The 8,283-nt window shown below is 37.1% G+C and overlaps 6 non-coding genes across 6 annotated transcripts; 4 read left to right on the top strand and 2 right to left on the bottom strand.

Annotated features, from left to right (window-relative positions):
- Window positions 1-1,593: 1,593 nt before the first annotated feature.
- Window positions 1,594-1,789, top strand: LOC145603321 (U2 spliceosomal RNA). Its single transcript, XR_014104833.1, has one exon. It is a non-coding gene; the product is annotated as a U2 spliceosomal RNA (small nuclear RNA).
- A 960-nt stretch (window positions 1,790-2,749) lies between these two features.
- Window positions 2,750-2,850, top strand: LOC145603181 (U6 spliceosomal RNA). The gene has a single exon (XR_014104714.1). It is a non-coding gene; the product is annotated as a U6 spliceosomal RNA (small nuclear RNA).
- Window positions 2,851-4,183: 1,333 nt separating this feature from the next.
- LOC145603263 (U1 spliceosomal RNA) lies at window positions 4,184-4,345 on the bottom strand. The gene has a single exon (XR_014104782.1). It is a non-coding gene; the product is annotated as a U1 spliceosomal RNA (small nuclear RNA).
- A 670-nt stretch (window positions 4,346-5,015) lies between these two features.
- Window positions 5,016-5,132, bottom strand: LOC145603353 (U5 spliceosomal RNA). Its single transcript, XR_014104857.1, has one exon. It is a non-coding gene; the product is annotated as a U5 spliceosomal RNA (small nuclear RNA).
- Window positions 5,133-6,692: 1,560 nt separating this feature from the next.
- Window positions 6,693-6,889, top strand: LOC145603332 (U2 spliceosomal RNA). Its single transcript, XR_014104842.1, has one exon. It is a non-coding gene; the product is annotated as a U2 spliceosomal RNA (small nuclear RNA).
- Window positions 6,890-7,892: 1,003 nt separating this feature from the next.
- Window positions 7,893-7,995, top strand: LOC145603167 (U6 spliceosomal RNA). The gene has a single exon (XR_014104701.1). It is a non-coding gene; the product is annotated as a U6 spliceosomal RNA (small nuclear RNA).
- Window positions 7,996-8,283: the final 288 nt, after the last annotated feature.

The raw sequence follows: 8,283 nt of genomic DNA, 5'->3' as shown, positions 1-8,283 counted from the left end.
GGCCATACCCAAAACCTCAACCTGCAACCCCCTTTTTGTCATGACACTCCAATAGGGCGCACACCGGTAAGTTGAAAAGTCTGAAAACATACCTAAGGCTCGTCACGGAGTGGTATTGGCCGGGTATAAGGAAGGATGTGAGCAAGTTTGTTTGAGAGTGCATCGTATGTTAGCAAAGCAATCACTCACAAATGAGTCCAATTAGACTACTACAACCTTTACCTGTGCCTATAGCGGTTTGGGAGGATATTTCCCTTGACTTCGTTGAGGGCATACCCAAGTCAAAGGGCATGGACATTAAAATATGCAAGCAGAATTTTTCCACCATGAATCATGAATGCTTTAGCTACTATATCATATTTGAAGTGTTTCTCGAATGAAATGCCGAAGATGTGGGCTAGTTGGTTGGCTTTGACCAATTTTTCATATAATACTTCACCTCACACTTTGATAGTAATGCCACCTTTCAAGGTGGTGTATGGAAGGGATCCTCCAAAACACTGGAAAGTCGGGCAAGGACATACTTTAGTGGGGACTTTAGTTAAAGGGACTAAAGTCTATAGGAGTTGCGGATGAATTTGTTAAAATCTTAACCAAAAAAATGAAGAAGAATGCTGATAGAAAGATAAGGGAAGAAAAGTTTGAGGTAGCAGAAGCAGTGTATCTAAAGACCATGCCCTATAGGCAATACTCCTTACCAAACGCTCATTTGAGAAGTCAGAAGCCAAAAACTATGGACCATTTCCAATTGTCCACGGCATTGGACAAATTGCTACAAGTTGGATGTACTAGAGGCATGTAAAATTCACCCTGTCTTTCATGTCTCTAAGTTGAATAGAGCACTGGGAAATAGACCAAGCCTCCCCAACCATTCCCATGCAACTATTGTTGACTTGGAGTTGGTGGTGTAGCTAGAAGAGGTGAACTATGTGAGGTTTAGCTTAGGAAGCTTGGAACTAAGAGGATAGCCAAAGTGTTGATCAAATTGGAAGGGCTACACCCCTTTGAGGCAACTTGGGAGGAGGTTGAGATCATCATGAGCAAAATCCCGGACTTCCGCCACCTAGAGGACAAGGTGAGTCTTGAAGGCAGGGATGATGTAATACACAGTGGCATTCCTCAGGTGGTGTACACATATATACGGAGGAAGAGACAAAAGGGTCCAGCAATGCAAGAAGAGCAGCAGCGGCAGACCTACACAATTTACTACAGTAGCAAATCACACAACAAACAGCAGAGCAGCCACTTGGTAGCACTAAAAGACAAGCAAGGGCAGAGCATCAACTTTGGGAACACAGATAGTCTTGTAAATATAAAGAAAGAGAGGAATGAATGGAGGTTAGGCGAAAATAGTTGTAAGAACCTTAGAGACTAGTGAACTAAAGTCACTTAGAGATTGGCAGCCTAAAGTTGCCCTTGTAATTGTTTTGCTATCAATAAAAAAACCAATCTTTCCTTCTCCATTCTTTTTGTTATTTGCTTATATCTTTGCGTGTAAACAAAACCACTGAGTGATGTACCACATCGAAAAGTCAAAAACGAGGCTAGAGCAACTTCAGGAAATAAAAAGCAAGAGCTGAGACTGAACAAATCATACCTTTCTCGGCCTTTTGGCTAAGATCAAGTGTAGTATCTGTTCTTATCAGTTTAATATCTGATACGTGAGCCAATGGCTCACAACGATATTAAATTTATTTTTTAAGGGGGAAGATCCACCACAGTAGCTTGCTACTGGGATCTTCAAGCGTCGCCCATGTGTTGCACTGCTGCACGGGCTGGCGCACCCTACCAACACTAAGTGTAATAAATATTCGATTCATGAGACTTGCAGTTCTACAGGCACTACTGAGGTTGTCAATAGAAATGTACTTTCACATGGTTAACTGCAACCTACCTGCATATCTGGTTCTTTTGATGTCATGATTGTAACTATAAATCTTTTGTTTAACTAAAGAAGATGCATGCTGTAGTTAATTACTATTCCGTATAATTCAACTAGGTAACGGTCTGTTTGAACTCTGGTCCCCTCCTACAAATTGTGCTGTATTCTCTGCCGTTTGCGCAATTTCATTGTATTAGCAGTATAAAAGACTTTTGGTTTGGTGTGAGTTTTTATCATATTCATTTTTCAGCTTAATGAATGCAGTTGTACGGTGATAGTGAGATTTATATGATTACAAATTTCTCTCTTTAAAGTCTAAACCCAGACATGACTAATGCTTAAATAGAAAAATACTCTTTTTTTCCTTCTTTTTTTTTTCAAATTGATTGGTTTAATATGATAGCATCCCAATATTTTTTTTACTCATTCTCCATCTTGGACTGATAACGTGTGATTATTTTTGCTACAACAGGTCCATTGTGTTTGCTGGCAAATCATTCAATACTTAAAAGTGCCGGAATCTGAAGATGTTAAGGCAGGTAGGAGAAAAATTAAATCTTTTAGCTCAACTTCCCTTGTTAAAGTTTATTGGTTTAGAGACTTGGTGAAGTATTTAGTGAGGTTTGTTTAGTTAAAGGCACACTATTTGGAAGCTGTTCATCTGATAATGGACCTAGAAGATTGGGATAAAAAAATGAGTTGTGGTTGGCTATGGCACTGTGAGATGTTGTGAGATGTTTAGACTTGTAACAAATTTAATAGGTTTCTAGAGATTCGATTCTATGTGTTGCAAACTGCAGTGTACATCATCCCACATTGGACTGAAAATGAGATAAATTTATAATACTCTTGCGTCTTGAATGTATTGTGTTTTCGGAGACATCTGATAAAACTGGAACGATACAGAGAAGGTAGCATGGCCCCGTGCAAGGATGACACGCACAAATCGAGAAATGGTCCAAATTTTTTTGGTCTTTTTTAGCCCTTGGTTTGATCTGCAGTTTGAAGTTGCATTTCTTGACTTAGATTCCTTATGTCACTCTGTCCCTTGATATATGGGAGAATGAGAAGAGTGAATTTCTATTTAGGCTTGTGCTAGATAATGGTGTTGATTAAGGAATGTTGATGTCTTGAGACAACTTTACAAGCTTTACAATGTTAGACTTGCATTTTTAGCTATAATATTAAGGATTGCATAAACAGAATTAATTTCAGTTTCTTCTGATGATTTAAACTTTTTCCTGCCTGGCTAAAGAAGTCAATTAATCCTTGCTCCCATCCACCAATCAAACTACAATGCATTATTGGTTGAGATTAGTAATCATTTTGGAAAGGATCAAAAGCTACCAGTCTGTAACTTTTGTTCACGTTGTTCTGCATTTGATTTTTACCAATCACAGGGTATATTGAAGTTTCAGTGAATCTACCCTTGCTTCAAACAGGTCAAATAAGAAGAAATGGTGAATCATTCATTGCAAGCTATTTAGAATTACAGGTGTTGCTTTATTTATTCCAGACATGTGAATTTCTTTGCTGAATTTTTGTTCTTTGCTGAATGCTGATCAATCAAATATGTATTTTGTCTACATGGTTCTACATATGTTTCCAAAAGTAACTCCTAGCTTTCATGTTTATAATTGTAGGAATTGTGCAGCTTTAAAATTTGCCTTTATCTAGCAAGTGACAATTCAGAAAAAAATTAAAATGTTGCTTGGATTGTTTAGAAATAGGCAGTTTCCTTAAAATTTTTTGTGAAACTATTTGTCCCACATCGAAAATGTATAAGAAAAACTAGGGTTGCCCTTGATGTATGGTCTTAAAATATAGGCAATTTAAGGATGACACGAACAAATTGAGAAATGGTCCCTTTTTTTTTTGATATATAATGTATAAGAAATTGTGGCGTTAATTCTAATTAAATATAATGTCTTTTTGTTTATCTTTGCTTGTGTATCGCTGAAAAATCTACTTGGATGAATTCTAATTTTACTTTTGACTGAGACTTCCATACCATCATTTAAAAGTAGTTATAGATGAAGCTGAGATTGTCAGTCTAGTACCTCACTCATGCTATGATAGCAAATTACTCTATGTAACTTGTCCTGCTTATGCATGGCATGGCCATGACTGATCTGTATGAGAAGATTGTACTTCAATATTGATGTATTATTATGAAAGCAAATTAAGAGTCTTTCATTGCTTTTCACCGTGTTATAACTTGCCAAACAGCTTGTCACTTTTGATTCCTTAACTGTATTTCAACGACATAGGAATACCGGTGATGATTTAACTGGTAATTAGATAGGGGCCGCGCGAACACAGGCCCCCACTGTCACAAATTATGACGTACACTCTTCCACTTGGGAAGATGTTAGACAGGCACCCCTCCTAAAGTGCAATGGAGGCCACCAACCTAGGCCATGAACCTTCTTGATCGCCCATTGACCCCGTCCAGGTAAGTAATTTGTTTGCGCATTCTCATTTTTATTTTATAGTCATCTCTTTTTTACACCCATTTTATTTAAGTGGTGTGGGACAAGATCCAACCTTGCAAGTTGCAACGCTGGCTTTCATGATTGTATATAGCAAATAATTGATTCATTCATGTATGCGTTACTGTATTTATCAACTCTCCAAATCTAGTACTGAAGATGGATTCATTAAACAAGCAATATATCAAATTTGATCAATCTATGAATAGTAGATTTATTTAAACCAGAAACTATGTAGTATACATACAAGTTCAGAGATTTAGATGACTAATGTACAATAACAAACAGTTGCTACTCTCGTTTGCCTCTCTTTTGCGTAAACTGCAGGCAGCTGATTCCTTTGTAATTTGATCAATCTATGAATAATTGGTAATAGGACTACATATTGGGGTTTAAGGTCCGTAAGGATGATAATTTGAGGCAAGGGTGTCACCAATTAATAATGGAACTGATCTATTTAAACGAGATTGTTTATTTTCTAAAATGAGCAAGGATTGCCCTTGATACATGAAGGTACATTGGGAGTATATGCTTTGGTACAGGAAACGGTTGATGCTCTCTCCTATTTGAGATAAATTACTCCGCACTATTTTTTGCTTCATGTAATTTCTCAGTTAATAATCTTGCAATTGGTTTATTGGAAGCTCCTTTTAAGGAACTCCCTCCAAAAATAAACGTATGTCACTAAATGCAGCGAGCACACGGTATTCTTTAGTAAAAGGCGAAAGAATAGTTCGCTTTGTGCTCACTGCGTGGCTGCGTGGTGTTTCCCACTGAAGAGTGAAACATTTATAAGGAGCCATACTTTGGCGTTCTTTACTTGAATGATGTGGGATAATTTGTCTTTACACCATACATAGTTTTAAGCCATATTAAACCATAACTCCAAAAGTATATAAGCTGTGTCACATACTCACATTACAAATCAGCAATACATTTTAAAGGATTTCATAGCATTTGTATGAAACAGACATGGAAACTTGGTGCAGCACGTAATTTAATTTTCTGATTTCTTTGCCTACAAACAGGTCAAACGGTGAAACCTTCAGTATTTAAAATGCCAAAGCCCATTTGTTGTACATAATTAAGGTAACTTTTCCACGAAATATTCCTTCTATATTGAGCTTGATTGCATCTTTTGCTATATCCGTTACTAATGATAAGGTCATTTTCAATTTCTGAGGTGTAAGACATGGTATGTCTTGGATATAATGACAGAGGGAGAAGCCAAGGTCAAACAAATTTGAATGCAGACTTTAGTTATGGGTTTCAAAAAACACATGGGTAATGAATTCTATCCAAATTAAGGGCCTGTTCTCATTGACTGAACTCAGCTGAACTGAACAGTACTGAGCTGAGCTGAGCTGAGCTGAGCTGAATTGAACTGAGCTGAACTGAACTGAATATTTCATAAGAGAAGGAAATTAGGAGCTGAACTGAACTGAACTGAACTGAACTGAATTGAGCTGAACTGAATTGAGCTGCACCGAAATGAACTCAGCTGAACTGAACTGAATTTCAACATAAGAGAACAGGCCTAAAACATGATCCCATATCTGCTCCCTCGCCATTTTTTTTTTTTTTTTGACTTGCAGCACATTTAATCCTGCTTTTGTTCAGGTAGAAATGGGAAGATTTTTTAATTTGGTGATCGACATAGGTGATGCATGCATGAAGCTGAAGCAACAAGAAAATTAATAGAGGTACTTAAATTTAAGCAAATCATACCTTCATTGATCTTTTTGTAAAAGACCAAGTTACTAGGGTAGTATCTGTGCTTATCAATTTAATGTTGAGTCATTAACTCACAATGATATTAAATTTATTTTAAGGGGTACTCACATTACAGTAGGGCAGGTGCACCTTTCAAAGCACAATGGGGTCACAGAGGCCAAAAATTTGTGTAGCCTTTGAGCCTTCAAGTATGATGAATAATTCATGATCTTTCAATGAACCCATCAAGGTTTGTATTTCCTGTGTATAATCATATCCCTTGAGCATTGTCAAATAGATATTTATCTTTTTCTGTAAATAATCATTTCCTGATGATGGTTTCATCTGATTCCGAAGCTAGTTTTCTGTTTCCTGATGCTTTCAACTGTAAATACATGTTTTATCCATGACTCCTTGAATCAATACATCAGAATAATAATAAAGACTTCTTGAATCAAGACATCAGAATAATAATGAAAACTGAGTTCATAAAGTTTGATGTGAACAAAGCCCCCTAACTAAGAATTGCTGTACCATACTGAAAGAAACGACAGGGTTACTGCAACTTCAGGACATAAAAGGCCGGATTTGAGACTAGACAAATCATACCTTTCTCGGCCTTTTGGCTAAGATCAAGTGTAGTATCTGTTCTTATCAGTTTAATATCTGATACGTGGGCCAATGGCTCACAACGATATTAAATTTATTTTTTAAGGGGGAAGATCCACCACAGTAGCTTGCTACTGGGATCTTCAAGCGTCGCTCATGCGTTGCACTACTGCACGGGCCTGGCGCACCCCACCAACACTAGTTTAAGCTGGAAAAATGCTGATAATAACCTGATAATCTGCTATCAACGTAATTACATTATTAATTTTGCTAAAGTTGATTTTCAATAAACTCATTGCTAATTCTTGTATATCATAAGGTAGAGAAGCATTATATCATGGCATTTTTTTTTTTGGCACATGTCATGGAAATGCGCATGTTAAGGTGGATGTGTGGAAACACTTTAAGAGATAGAATCAGAAATGAGGTTATTCGCAAGAAAGTAGGTGTGGCGGGCATTGTAGATAAATTAAGGGAAAATCGTCTGCGTTGGTTTGGACATGTAAGACGGAGACCCGAGGGTGCACCGGTGCGAAGAGTGGAAGAGTGGGACCATGGAGGGATTAAACGAGGAAGAGGGAGACCAAAGATGACTTGGTTGGAAGGAGTGAGGAAGGATATGAAGTGCATGGATTTACGTGAGGATGAAGTTTTGGATCGTAAGGGATGGAGGAGAAAGATTTATGTTGATGACTACACGGAATAATCAAATTTGGTTCATGTTAGCCGACCCCACTTTTGGGATTAAGGCTTTGATTGATTGATTGATTGATTGATTGATTTTTTTTTTTGGCAAAATGAAATAAAAATGCATTACCTTTGCTGTAATCTGTTTGTTTATTTTTGTTCTTCTGTATAGTCTCTTGTTCCTCGTTTTTTCTGTTTATACTTCACAGATAAACTTGTCCTGTACTTTCATTCTTGTTAAACATAGAGCTCTCTGTTGCAATTCTGGACAAGCACTGTGGACTGTGGTGGTTTTAAATCAGGTCTAATATGCCTTTAGTGCCGTGATGAACCAGAGAGACAGGAAACTCTGTTGTAATTCTTGATATACACAACACTTATTTCTTTTCTTAAGGCAATTCTGATTTTGCTCTTGTAAGCTATGTTTATTAGTCAACTGTTAAGTCCCACATTGAATAATTATGAATGTGCTACTTACTTTATTATGTTCAAGCTTAATTAGGTGTATTGTCTCTTCGGAGACATCTGATAAAATTGGAACGATACAGAGAAGATTAGCATGGCCCCTGCGCAAGGATGACACGCACAAATCGAGAAATGGTCCAAATTTTTTTATCAAAATAATTGTCGCTCTCCACCTTACTGTCTTATCTTGTCAATGGTTGGTAGCACTCGAGTGATATTTTATGAAAGGGGAGGATATTAGCTAATAGCTACTACTAGTGTTTTCTGGTTTATGGATATATGAAATACACTGGGAAAATTGGTTGTGGAAAACATGAAGAATGAACGATAGTCCAAGTATGTACATGTTTCCTTGGAAATATTTGCTTCTTCACTTTCGGACTAATGGACTTCTACTTATGGATGTTTGTTTAATTTTAGACAGTTGACCCTATT

This window comes from Chenopodium album, chromosome 21, assembly GCF_948465745.1.
Source record: "Chenopodium album chromosome 21, dcCheAlbu1.1, whole genome shotgun sequence".
NCBI lineage: Eukaryota > Viridiplantae > Streptophyta > Magnoliopsida > Caryophyllales > Amaranthaceae > Chenopodium > Chenopodium album.
This window is presented reverse-complemented; position numbering and strand designations above follow the sequence as displayed.